Source organism: Seriola lalandi, unplaced genomic scaffold (genome assembly GCF_002814215.2).
Source record: "Seriola lalandi dorsalis isolate HSWRI2012SDOR001 ecotype SW California unplaced genomic scaffold, Sedor1 jcf7180002054784, whole genome shotgun sequence".
Classification (NCBI taxonomy): Eukaryota; Metazoa; Chordata; class Actinopteri; order Carangiformes; family Carangidae; genus Seriola; species Seriola lalandi.
In genome coordinates this window covers 270,489-271,279 of record NW_019525337.1, presented here as the reverse complement: position 1 = coordinate 271,279, position 791 = coordinate 270,489, and positions in this window count along the sequence as shown.

Genomic DNA, 791 nt, shown 5'->3' with positions numbered 1-791 from the left:
ATAATTGCGTTAATTGTCATTATGTTTGAGTATTTTCACTCTTCAGTCTGATGATGAACAAACTGTTATGAACGTGAGATGCAGATAAATCAGTTAAAGTTAATGTCAGACTGTTTCTGCTGCAGAGAGAAAGAAAAGAGGAGAGGACTAGTTGATGTCTGATGAGTCAGTCTGACTGAAATGTTCATTTATAATCATTTAAATAATTAACAGGGTGTGGCTCATTGTTGTAATCTAAGACATCAGAGGTTTAGTTTTTATTTCCAGTTGTGGTCACAGAGTCTCCTGATGTTGTTCTGAGCAGCAGTGATGAAGAAGAGAGTGAAAGCACTGACACTGTCAGGAATCCTTAAAGAATATCTGTTCAATAAAAATGAAGTTATAAAAGTATAAGCGTGATAAACCAGTTTTTTAGAAGCTTTGCTCTAAAACCAGAGTGGACACATGGAAAGACTCAAACAAGAAAACCATTCCACTGCTTTTTTATATTTTATATCTACTGCTTGTTATGATTGATCACTTTACTGTAAACTCTTTAGTCCCCAGGTTTTGATCTGATCCTCTGAAGTTAACCTGTGTTGTAGTATTTTAAACTATTAAAGTTAAAACTGTTTAATGATTTATACTAGTGGATATTTAGGTGCTAAGGGTGAGTGGTCATTTAAACATCTGCCTCAGGGAAACTATTTACAACCACTGATAAAGATCACCCTATGGCCATGTGTAGGGGGGCAGCCGGAGGTAACAGAGGTAGATTAGTGGTAATTTATATGTATGCATTAACTGTCTTC